A 12,790-nucleotide genomic window follows, 5' to 3' on the forward strand; every position below is an offset into this window, starting at 1 on the left:
AGGGAGGAATTAACCCCCCCCTGCTGTCTTACTATATATATATATATACATATAGAAGAATAAAAGAAAGTAAATGGATAAATAGACTGAACACGATTATGCCAGCGGGACTCAACAGAAAAGAATGAACTAATTGACTTCAATAAATATATAACATTTAAATAAATAAACAAAATTCATTCAAAAGTTGTGCATGCTGATGCGCTGGGGAGGCCAAATCAGGACTGATCCTCAGAGCCAGCATCGCATGATATAATAAAAATATAAGTTTATATAAAGTAGTGTTAATTAGAATTAATACAGATTCAAAGATAGAAGTAAAAATGATGTCACAATATATAGAACACCATTACATCATGTAAGAATAAATCATGGATTTGAATGTAAACAATAACAAGTAGTTGTCATGCCGTCAAAAACCTATAAATACCTCCAATGTTTTGATTCAAACACAGGCTCCCTTGAGAAAGATATGTACAACATATCGAAACGTTGGGCAGCTGGCTCTTTGAGCTAATATATATATATATATAAAACATGGTGACCAGGCATCCCAGTGCCCCGACATTTCTCAATCTTTTAAAATTGTCCCAGGTCGTGTTATTTTGCGGTACATGTTAAAACGTGGTACACCATGTACTGCGCTTGCCCGGGCTGTGCAAATAATTTCAGCTCAGAAAACAAGGAACCGTCCATCTGAACAAATACAAAGTACTGTTTAACCTTTATAGTTCGTTAATATATCTTTTTTTTCACAATTCAGCAAATATATGACTAACTGATGAGCAACAAATTGTGTTATCTAACATTGTAAACATATACCATTTTGTGGGTGAACCACAAATTTGTCTTGTTCCTACTGATTTGTGCAGCAGTCAATCACAACACTGACAGTGTACCATTTTTTGATGTCACACGGATCAAGTTTTGGTACCAGTACCACATTCTGATGATGTACCACGTTCTGCACCTACATCGGCTTTCAGCCACTTCCTGTAGCGCGACACTCTAAATACCTTTTGTCAAAATAACAAAAACAACCGCGTCTGTATCATTTAGTTTAAAACAACCGCGTCTATATCATTTAGTTTAAAACAACCGCGTCTATATCATTTAGTTTAAGGCATCTGCAGTTAATAAATAAATCAAATTAATATATATATATATATATATATATATATATATATATATATATATATATATATATATATATAGGGTAATCAAGAACATTATGTTTTATAAAGTCATTAACACAGACAGACGTGCTTATTTCTCAGCGCGCAATGCGTTTCCATGTAGTTTATATTCAATATGAATCTACAATCACGTGTAGTTTCGTACAGTATCTGTTCAGTTCAGTCGGGATTTATCCCAGACACTAGGAGAGCATCGAGAGGTTGCGCGCATCCGAGTTCAGCAGGTTAAACCACATCAACACCGCGCTGACATTACTAGCTACCCATGACGAGAACATCACATACCTGCGCTGCACAGAAACACTGACCGGCTGAAAAACCCGCGGCTAACAGTAATAATATAGCAGCAGGCAGAGGCTTCGTGTCCCGTTAGATTTTCTGTCACAGGTCTGAGTTGAATGTTAATTGAATCGGTCTTGCTGAGGAGGCTCGCCATGGCTTGTTCATTCAGGATCTGCAACACCACTGCGTCGCAAACAACGAAACATGAATTAAAAACAACATGGAACTTACTGCTTTTTTATCGTCCACGCCTTGTCAACTGGTGCGCAACAAAATGTTAAATAAATTAAAAACAACTGTGCAGGGCTGAGTCTGTTTTTTTTTTGTTTGTTTGTTGTTCTCTTTGAAAAGACGCTGAGATATGACGCAGGCCCGGTGTTTGGAATGGAACGGCTTAACAGTCTCGCGTTTTGATTGGTTCTTGTCTGTCGAAGGAATATGACGTCGAAACGAGGTGGGGTGGATAACATTTTGATCAGAGAGAGAGAGCTGCTTTCCAGAACCTTTCAATTCAAATATAATACGCTGTTTTGCGGTAATAATATAAAACTATGAGGGAGTATTACTTTATATAAATGATCATGTTATAAATGAATGTAAGTTTGCCTTGCAAAAGTATTACAAATGGTACATTGAAATTTTGTTCTGTTTGATATTTTATTTTAAAACACTGAAACTCAAAATCAATTATTGTAAGGTGACACTGGTTTTATGTTGGGAAATATTTTTAAGAAAAATAAAAAACTGAAATATCTTGCTTGCATAAGTATTCAACCCCTGTGCTGTGGAAGCTCCCAGTTTACACCGATGAAAGAAATTGCCCTAACGAGGACACAATTACCTTACCATTGGCATCCACCTGTGAACCATTAAAGTTGCTGTCACATTTTCTGGATAAAAACCTCACTGTTGAAGGATCATTGGTCAGGCTGTGAATCTGAAGGAAAATGAAGACCAAAGAGCATTCTACAGAAGTTAGAGATAAAGTAATACAAATGCATAGATTAGGGAAAGGGTACAAAATAAATCTGACCTCCTTTTCTTTCCCTCCTCCTCCCCCTCCTCTGATCTCTCTATCTCTGTTCCTCTGGAATCTACCACACTCTCTCCCTCTTCCTCAGCTAAGAACCTTGGAGTCACCCTGGACCCCTGCCTCTCTTATTCCCAGCACATCTCCACTCTGGCACGCACTTGCCGATTCTTCCTGAGCAACATCCGAAGAATCCGACCCTTCCTCACCAACTATGCTACCCAGCTCCTGGTCCAGGCCTTGGTACTCTCCCGTCTAGACTACTGCAACTCCCTCCTGGCTGGCCTCCCTGCGTCCGCCACCCGTCCGCTCCAGCTCATCCAGAACTCTGCTGCCCGCCTGGTGTTCTCTCTGCCTCGCTTCGCCCACGCTACTCCACTACTCCGCTCGCTCCACTGGCTCCCGATCACCGCTCGCATCCAGTTCAAGACTCTTGTACTAGCCTACAGATGCCTTGACCAGACTGCACCCAGCTACCTCCAGACCCTCATCTCTCCCTACACCCCCACTCGACCTCTCCGCTCCGCCTGCACTAGAAGACTAGCTCTACCTCCGCTACGCTCCCCTGCCTCCAGAGCCCGCTCCTTCTCCACCCTTGCTCCGCAGTGGTGGAATGACCTTCCTACAGATGTCAGGACTGCCCAGTCCCTGACCACATTCCGGCGCCTCCTTAAGACTCACCTCTTCAAACAGCACCTGTAGAACTCCTCTGTTTGTATCCTGGGACACTATCACCCTTCATGTAAATGTGCTTTATTTTGCTCTTATCTGCCCCCTATTTTACTGCATTTAATCCTGTACTTCAGAATAGTGTAATCTGCCAAGTGTTTAACCTGTAGTACTTTGTATTTAATCATATCCTGATGTAACTATCACTATTTAATCATATCCTGATGTAACTATCACTATTATCTGCTGTATTATTGAATTGTGGTTTGTCATACTTGCACTTTGCTTGAACAAAAGTTATTGTATTTCTTGCTCTTATTGTATTACTTGTATTGTAACACTTGAAATGTATTTGCTTACGATTGTAAGTCGCCCTGGATAAGGGCGTCTGCTAAGAAATAAATAATAATAATAATAATAATAATATCCAAGTGTTTGGATATCCTAGTGAGCACAGAGCCCAGGCACTGCCAAGAAAAGGCCGTCCCTCAATTTTGCATATGTTGTTGAGGAAGAAGCGACAGGAGCGTGCCAGAGTAGAGATGTGCTGAGAGTAGGAGAGGGAGGGGTCGAGGGTGACACTGAGGTTCTTGGTGGATGAGGAGGGAGAGAGGGTGGGGGATTCAAGAGGAATAGAGAGAGAGAGAGAGATCAGCGATGGGGGAGGAAGAGGAGGAGAAAATGCAGGAACTAAACACTTGGGGGTAAGTCTCTGGAATGGGTTAACACAGAATGATGCACTTAGTACAAGAGTTTAATACCAATACTGTATTAAACAGGGAACAGCAAGCAATGCAGGGAGGTATTGACATGCACATCTCTTACTTGGAGATGCAGAGTACTTGAAGAACCACAGGGTCAGAGGACTGAATAAAATTCAGGATATTTGGAACCCTATGGTGTATAAAGTGGTACAGTCCCCTCAAGGACAGGGGGCAGCTTATTCTGTTGCCCCTGTGGATGGAACTGGGACGTTTCGGCATGTCCATCGAGGGGAGTTAAGACCACTTCAATGTTGTGGAAGTAATATCACCTGCTGTAAACCTCGATTTTGGCCTGTTCCCCTCACAGTTTCCCACTGCAGGAGAAGATACATCATCAGAGGATGGGGAGAGCATGATGTGTAGCACAGTCCCGGTACCTCAGGATGCCCCTATTCTACCACATGAGGAAGAGGAACTGGAACAGCTGTCTCTAGTGGCACATGAGGAGACGGCCTCAGAGATAGAAGAGGTCTTACGACAGACCGTACGGAGTACTGCGGGTCATCATTCTAATCCCCACAACCTTTCTAGGTCTGTAGTCCAGCACATTGAAGACGTTCCAGGTCCAGCAGTAAGGACAGTGAATCTCACTAGGCTAGGCATCGACAGTTGCATAGTCGAGTCACTACCCGGTATTTCTGGCAGTGGTTGTTAAAAGTGTTGGTGACAGGGGCGTTGACGCAAAATGGGGGGTGTTAGAATGTAGCTGTGTTTTGGTGTTCCCATGGTTCCCCCGTGATGAGGTAAGCTGGTTGCACTATTGTTTTGCTCCCTCTTAATCTTTGTTAAATGCAGTACTCTTGTGGTGGTCTGGTTTCATTGTTTTGTTTATTGGTAGAGTGCAGGGTGAGTCGGCGCACATGCTCTGGATGTCAGTATTCCGGACTCTCCCGTGGTAATGTAAACCGTGTTTGAAATGGAATTGCTGTGTTAGATTTGTTGTGGTGGTGTAACCGGGTTTCTTTCGTTTGCTGTAGGAAGTGGAACGCTGCCAGTCACTGTTTCCGGTAGTTTTCTTTCCCTGTGTTTATATCTTGCACATTGCTTTTGTAATTATTGTCCCCTTCATTTTAGTTTGTGTATACGCACGGTTTGATGTCTTTACAGTTTTAATAGTACCGTGCAGTGTTTAGCTAGCTTTTAGTGTGTGTGTTTATAGGAGCTGCGAGGGAGAGCATCGCTATTTTATCAAGTCGGGTGCTGGGTTGTGTTTTCCTTTTGAATTGTGCACTATTAAGTCTGGTGTGGTGATTTGTTTTGTACGTACACTTTCATATATTTACTTAATTATTCACGTGTGATTTCTTTTTGTTTATTTTATCACAGGTGGTGTTTGACTGCCCTTCTGGGCTTTGGTGGGTGGAGCAGCCCAACACTATTCATTAATTGGATTGACGTTTCTCTATCTCTCCTCTAGGTGTCGCTGGGGACAATAAGTAAACATTTATTTTTAGTGCAAGATATATGGTTAAGATTGTGTTTTTGTTCTATTGCACTGCAGCAATTACTGATTTTAGTTTTGTTATTTTGTTGTCTATTATATTTTGCTGAAAAGAGCACAACCAATTTCCATTCTTTTGTCTCCATTTATTTCAGAGGGGCTCTATGTGGGGTACCCAAATATTGCTGGTATATAGATAAGGTTATTGTAGGTTCTGTTCCTCATTAAATTATTGATGGCGTAGTTTGGATAATGACCTGGACAGTTAAGTAGAAGAGGTCATGGCCGCCACGTATAAATATCAGGTAACGAGTGGATCTAAGCATATACTATTTCATCAAATAAATGTATCGGGTACGTTTTTTCCCTTATTACTGATAATAATGAAATGAGCAACTTATTTTATTTATAAATATTTATTTTGAGAAAAAAATCGAGAGTAGCATTATTGCTTATAAAGTCCCTGAGAAAAAAACGTGTGTTATGTCATTGCAATCACTCAGGTGAAACAATGTCTTGTAATAACATCAACATTTTTCAACAAAACTTTCAGGCAGTATTGCAAGGTCCCTCTGGTCATAGAAGAACGTGTTTCATACAGGCATCTCTAAGGAGAATACATATTAAAAATTACTTTAAAAAAAAAGGTTTGTATGGTTTCTGAAGTACTTTAATGCTCCCCAGAGTGTTCTGAAAAAAGACACCATTTGCAAGATGCTACTGTAAACAATTGATTTTTAGTGAGTTTTTATAGGAAGAGCGTGAACTACAGCCAATGAAACTTCATTCAAAACACAATAAACATTTCCATTTTATTGAGAAAATATACTTACTCTGCAAGATTATGTAACTCCCACCCGAGCTATCCAATGGAATAAGAACACAAGAAAGTTTACAAACGAGAGGAGGCAATTCGGCCCATCTTGCTCATTTGGTTTTTAGTAGCTTACCAGAATCTCATCAGAATCTCATCAAGCAGCTTCTTGAAGGATCCCAGGGTGTCAGCTTCAACAACATCACTGGGGAGTTGGTTCCAGACCCTCACAATTCTCTGTGTAAAAAAGTGCCTCCTATATCCTATGAATATGTGCCTACCTTCTTCAGCACACCCACTGAATACACCAGGGGTTCTAGAAGAGGTTTCCTGAGTTCAGTGGTAGCAGGTCTTGTGGTCCACCAGGTTATTATTCCTATTTGGTTTAATCTTCAATGGTTCACAATAGCGTGGTGCCTCCATCCTGGAAAGACTGTGCACACCTACCAGCATGCCCAGGAATGCTCTCCAGGAAACTCATTTTTAAATACCCAGCAGTGCAATTGTACTAGTAATTCAGAATGGAGTCAAGAACATGAAATGAACAAACTTTGAATGAAAATAAATGTATTTTAATAGAAATGGTAAGCGCAGCCTGCAATACTCAGATGTCTACCACTAGTTGGCTCCATAACATGTACCCACACAATATAGTGAAGTCACTGACTAGTTCAAATAAAAAACAAATAAATAAAACTCTATATTTAATTATAATTTGTAGATACACACTAATTGGACAATTACAAATGTATTTCAATGTATAACACAGTAATATATATTATATAAGAATTAAACCAAAAATCAGAAGTTTTCTAAATAAAAATGCAATCATTCACGCATTCACACAGTATATAATAGAACGGTGACAAAATTCAATTATTACTTATAATTATAATTTAAAAAAAATTATAATAGTAACCACACAAATAAACAATGAAAAAGGAAACTTAAAAACGACTTTACAGATACTGTTTTAAATTAAGTATATTCAACATGGAGACCCCTTTCTTGTTTCAGTTCAAGAACATAAGAAAGTTTACAAACAAGAGGAGGCCATTCAGCCCATCTTGCTCGTTTGGTTGTTAGTAGCTTATTGATCCCAGAATCTCACCAAGCAGCTTCTTGAAGGATCCCAGGGTGTCAGCTTCAACAACATTACTGGGGAGTTGGTTCCAGACCTTCACAATTCACTGTGTAAAAAAGTGCCTCCTATTTTCTGTTCTGAATGCCCCTTTATCTAATCTCTATTTGTGACCCCTGGTCCTTGTTTCTTTTTTCAGGTCAAAGAAGTCCCCTGGGTCGACACTGTCAATACCTTTTAGAATTCTGAATGTTTGAATCAGATCACCGCGTAGTCTTCTTTGTTCAAGACTGAAGAGATTCAATTCTTTTAGCCTGTCTGCATACGACATGCCTTTTAAACCCGGGATAATTCTGGTCACTCTTCTTTGCACTCTTTCTAGAAAATTTAACAAGTTTGCTTACTATACCAGAATCTAAATCATTAATGTAGATTAGGAATAGCAGAGGACCTAATACTGATTCCTGTGGTACTCCACTGGTTACCTCACTCCATTTTGAGGTTTCTCCTCTAATCAGTACTTTCCGTTTTCTACATGTTGACCACTCCCTAATCCATGTGCATGCATTTCCTTGAATCCCTACTGTGTTCAGTTTGAGAATTAATCTTTTATGCAGGACTTTGTCAAAAGCTTTCTGGAAATCTAAATAAACCATGTTGTATGCTTTGCAATGATCCATTCCTCAAAAAATCAAGCAGGTAAGTTAGACATGATCTCCCTTTGATAAAACAATGCTGACTGTCTCCCAGAATAGTGTTACCATTTTGGATCTTATTATAGTTTCCATGAGTTTACATAGTTCCAGTACTCTTAAGATGGCACGCTTGCTGCGTAGTATTTGAGTAGAAAGACAAAAAAAAACATCATCCAAAAGCAGTGGTTTAAAGCAAAATCCAAAAACCCCACTTTGTTTAATGCAAATGAACAGTTCAGATTAAACAGTCCCTGAACTAATATATCAATTACAACCTCCACCCGTCGGGCATTTTATTTGATTTAATTTTTGGATAGAATTATTTAAAATGGATGCAGTGAAATAAAAACAAGTCATTTTTACTCACAGTCTTTGAACTGGGAAACAGTATTTTTAGATGAAAAATATCCCGCGCAGCTTCAGCAGTCACAGCGCGTGGATCCGATTCCCACGCAGCTTCAGCAGTCACAGCGCGTGGATCCGATTCCCGCACAGCTTCAGCAGTCACAGCACGTGGATCCGATTCCTGCGCAGCTTCAGCAGTCACAGTGCGTGGATCCGATTCCCACGCAGCTTCAGCAGTCACAGTGCGTGGATCCGATTCCCGCACAGCTTCAGCAGTCACAGCACGTGGATCCGATTCCTGCGCAGCTTCAGCAGTCACAGTGCGTGGATCCGATTCCCACGCAGCTTCAGCAGTCACAGCACGTGGATCCGATTCCTGCGCAGCTTCAGCAGTCACAGTGCGTGGATCCGATTCTCACGCAGCTTCAGCAGTCACAGTGCGTGGATCCGATTCTCACGCAGCTTCAGCAGTCACAGCGCGTGGATCCGATTCCCGTGCAGCTTCAGCAGTCACAGCGCGTGGATCCGATTCCCACGCAGCTTCAGCAGTCACAGCACGTGGATCCGATTCCTGCGCAGCTTCAGCAGTCACAGTGCGTGGATCCGATTCTCACGCAGCTTCAGCAGTCACAGCGCGTGGATCCGATTCCCGCGTAGCTTCAGCAGTCACAGTGCGTGGATCCGATTCCCGCGTAGCTTCAGCAGTCACAGCGCGTGGATCCGATTCCCGCGCAGCTTCAGCAGTCACAGCGCGTGGATCCGATTCCCGCACAGCTTCAGCAGTCACAGCGTGCGGATCCGATTCCCACGCAGCTGCAGCAGTCACAGAGCGTGGATCCGATTCTCACACAGCTTCAGCAGTCACAGCGTGTGGATCCGATTCTAGCGCAGCTTCAGCAGTCACAGCGTGCGGATCCGATTCCCGCGTAGCTTCAGCAGTCACAGCGCGTGGATCCGATTCTCACGCAGCTTCAGCAGTCACAGCGCGTGGATCTGATTCCCGCGCAGCTTCAGCAGTCACAGCGCGTGGATCCGATTCCCGCACAGCTTCAGCAGTCACAGCACGTGGATCCGATTCCGGTGCAGCTTCAGCAGTCACAGCGCGTGGATCCGATTCCCGCGCAGCTTCAGCAGTCACAGCGCGTGGATCCGATTCCGGTGCAGCTTCAGCAGTCACAGCGCGTGGATCCGATTCTCGCGCAGCTTCAGCAGTCACAGCACGTGGATCCGATTCCTGCGCAGCTTCAGCAGTCACAGCGCGTGGATCCGATTCCCGCGCAGCTTCAGCAGTCACAGCGCGTGGATCCGATTCCGGTGCAGCTTCAGCAGTCACAGCACGTGGATCCGATTCCTGCGCAGCTTCAGCAGTCACAGCGCGTGGATCCGATTCCCGCGCAGCTTCAGCAGTCACAGCGCGTGGATCCGATTCCGGTGCAGCTTCAGCAGTCACAGCACGTGGATCCGATTCCCGCGCAGCTTCAGCAGTCACAGCGCGTGGATCCGATTCCCGCGCAGCTTCAGCAGTCACAGCGCGTGGATCCGATTCCCGCACAGCTTCAGCAGTCACAGCACGTGGATCCGATTCCTGCGCAGCTTCAGCAGTCACAGCGCGTGGATCCGATTCCCGCGCAGCTTCAGCAGTCACAGCGCGTGGATCCGATTCCGGTGCAGCTTCAGCAGTCACAGCACGTGGATCCGATTCCTGCGCAGCTTCAGCAGTCACAGCGCGTGGATCCGATTCTCACGCAGCTTCAGCAGTCACAGCGCGTGGATCCGATTCCCACGCAGCTTCAGCAGTCACAGCGCGTGGATCCGATTCTCACGCAGCTTCAGCAGTCACAGCGCATGGATCTGATTCTCACGCAGCTTCAGCAGTCACAGCGTCTGGGTCCGATTCCCGTGCAGCTTCAGCAGTCACAGCGCGTGGATCCGATTCCCGCGCAGCTTCAGCAGTCACAGCGCGTGGATCCGATTCCCGCGCAGCTTCAGCAGTCACAGCGCGTGGATCTGATTCCCACGCAGCTTCAGCAGTCACAGTGTGTGGATCCGATTCCCGCGCAGCTTCAGCAGTCACAGCGCGTGGATCTGATTCCCGCACAGCTTCAGCAGTCACAGCGCATGGATCTGATTCTCACGCAGCTTCAGCAGTCACAGCGCGTGGATCTGATTCCCACGCAGCTTCAGCAGTCACAGCGCGTGGATCCGATTCCCACGCAGCTTCAGCAGTCACAGTGTGTGGATCCGATTCCCGCGCAGCTTCAGCAGTCACAGCGCGTGGATCTGATTCCCGCACAGCTTCAGCAGTCACAGCGCATGGATCTGATTCTCACGCAGCTTCAGCAGTCACAGCGCGTGGATCTGATTCCCACGCAGCTTCAGCAGTCACAGCGCGTGGATCCGATTCCCGCGTAGCTTCAGCAGTCACAGCGCGTGGATCCGATTCCCACGCAGCTTCAGCAGTCACAGCACGTGGATCCGATTCCCACGCAGCTTCAGCAGTCACAGCGCGTGGATCCGATTCCCGCACAGCTTCAGCAGTCACAGCGCGTGGATCCGATTCCTGCGCAGCTTCAGCAGTCACAGCGCGTGGATCCGATTCCCACGCAGCTTCAGCAGTCACAGCGCGTGGATCCGATTCTCGCGCAGCTTCAGCAGTCACAGCGCGTGGATCCGATTCTCACGTAGCTTCAGCAGTCACAGCGTGTGGATCCGATTCCTGCGCAGCTTCAGCAGTCACAGCGCGTGGATCCGATTCCCACGCAGCTTCAGCAGTCACAGCGCGTGGATCCGATTCTCGCGCAGCTTCAGCAGTCACAGCGCGTGGATCCGATTCTCACGCAGCTTCAGCAGTCACAGTGTGTGGATCCGATTCCCACGCAGCTTCAGCAGTCACAGCGCGTGGATCCGATTCCCGCGCAGCTTCAGCAGTCACAGCGTGTGGATCCGATTCTCACGTAGCTTCAGCAGTCACAGCACGTGGATCCGATTCCTGCGCAGCTTCAGCAGTCACAGTGTGTGGATCCGATTCCCGCGCAGCTTCAGCAGTCACAGCGCGTGGATCCGATTCCCGCGCAGCTTCAGCAGTCACAGCGTGTGGATCCGATTCTCACGTAGCTTCAGCAGTCACAGCGCGTGGATCCGATTCCTGCGCAGCTTCAGCAGTCACAGTGTGTGGATCTGATTCCCGCTCAGCTTCAGCAGTCACAGCGTGTGGATCCGATTCCCGCGCAGCTTCAGCAGTCACAGCGCGTGGATCCGATTCCCGTGTAGCTTCAGCAGTCACAGCGCGTGGATCTGATTCCCGCGCAGCTTCAGCAGTCACAGCGCGTGGATCCGATTCCCGCACAGCTTCAGCAGTCACAGCGCGAGGATCCGATTCCCGCGCAGCTTCAGCAGTCACAGCGCGTGGATCCGATTCCCGCACAGCTTCAGCAGTCACAGCGCGTGGATCCGATTCCCGCGCAGCTTCAGCAGTCACAGCGCGTGGATCCGATTCCCGCGCAGCTTCAGCAGTCACAGCGCGTGGATCCGATTCCCGTGTAGCTTCAGCAGTCACAGCGCGTGGATCCGATTCCCGCACAGCTTCAGCAGTCACAGCGCGTGGATCCGATTCCCGCGCAGCTTCAGCAGTCACAGCGCGTGGATCCGATTCCCGCGCAGCTTCAGCAGTCACAGCGCGTGGATCCGATTCCCGCACAGCTTCAGCAGTCACAGCGCGTGGATCCGATTCCCGCGCAGCTTCAGCAGTCACAGCGCGTGGATCCGATTCCCACACAGCTTCAGCAGTCACAGCGTGTGGATCCGATTCCCGCGCAGCTTCAGCAGTCACAGCGCGTGGATCCGATTCCCGCGTAGCTGCAGCAGTCACAGCGCGTGGATCCGATTCCCGCGCAGCTTCAGCAGTCACAGCGCGTGGATCCGATTCTCACGCAGCTTCAGCAGTCACAGCGCGTGGATCTGATTCCCACGCAGCTTCAGCAGTCACAGCGCGTGGATCCGATTCCTGTGCAGCTTCAGCAGTCACAGCGCGTGGATCCGATTCTCACGCAGCTTCAGCAGTCACAGCGCGTGGATCCGATTCCCACGCAGCTTCAGCAGTCACAGCGCGTGGATCCGATTCCTGTGCAGCTTCAGCAGTCACAGCGCGTGGATCAGATTCCCGCGCAGCTTCAGCAGTCACAGCGTGTGGATCAGATTCCCGCGCAGCTTCAGCAGTCACAGCGTGTGGATCCGATTCCCGCGCAGCTTCAGCAGTCACAGCGCGTGGATCCGATTCCCGCGTAGCTGCAGCAGTCACAGCGCGTGGATCCGATTCCCGCGCAGCTTCAGCAGTCACAGCGCGTGGATCCGATTCTCACGCAGCTTCAGCAGTCACAGCGCGTGGATCTGATTCCCACGCAGCTTCAGCAGTCACAGCGCGTGGATCCGATTCCTGTGCAGCTTCAGCAGTCACAGCGCGTGGATCCGATTCTC

This window comes from Acipenser ruthenus, chromosome 38 (genome assembly GCF_902713425.1).
Source record: "Acipenser ruthenus chromosome 38, fAciRut3.2 maternal haplotype, whole genome shotgun sequence".
In the NCBI taxonomy this organism is placed as follows: domain Eukaryota; kingdom Metazoa; phylum Chordata; class Actinopteri; order Acipenseriformes; family Acipenseridae; genus Acipenser; species Acipenser ruthenus.